The 589-nt window shown below is 51.6% G+C and overlaps 1 non-coding gene across 1 annotated transcript; it reads right to left on the reverse strand.

Annotated features, from left to right (window-relative positions):
- Positions 1 to 243: 243 nt before the first annotated feature.
- Positions 244 to 318, reverse strand: Trnas-cga (transfer RNA serine (anticodon CGA)). The gene has a single exon. It is a non-coding gene; the product is annotated as a tRNA-Ser (tRNA).
- Positions 319 to 589: the final 271 nt, after the last annotated feature.

The raw sequence follows: 589 nt of genomic DNA on the forward strand, positions 1-589 counted from the left end.
GTATCGAGCAGATGGACTTGTACGGTTATGGAGACAACCTCAGATCCAATGACTCTGCATGTCAGCAGGGTACTGTTACACCTGGTGGAGGCTGTGTAATGGTGTGGGAAGTATGCAGTTGGAGTGCTATGGGCCCCCTGATACGTGTAGATACGACTCTCACAGGGACATGTAAGTGAGCATCCTGCCTGATCACCTTCTAAACATGCAAGGTGGTGAAACTTCCTGGCAGATTAAAACTGTGTGCCCGACCGAGATTCGAACTCGGGACCTTTGCCTTTCGCGGGCAAGTGCTCTACCAACTGAGCTACCGAAGCACGACTCACGCCCGGTATTCACAGCTTTACTTCTGCCAGTATCCGTCTTCTACCTTCCAAACTTTACAGAAGCTCTTCTGCGAAACATGCAGAACTAGCACTCCTGAAAGAAAGGATACTGTGGAGACATGGCTTAGCCACAGCCTGGGGGATGTTTCCAGAATGAGATTTTCACTCTGAGTACCGGGCGTGAGTCGCGCTTCGGTAGCTCAGTTGGTAGAGCACTTGCCCGTGAAAGGCAAAGGTTCCGAGTTCGAGTCTCGGTCGGGCAC

Source organism: Schistocerca gregaria, chromosome 1 (genome assembly GCF_023897955.1).
Source record: "Schistocerca gregaria isolate iqSchGreg1 chromosome 1, iqSchGreg1.2, whole genome shotgun sequence".
Classification (NCBI taxonomy): Eukaryota; Metazoa; Arthropoda; class Insecta; order Orthoptera; family Acrididae; genus Schistocerca; species Schistocerca gregaria.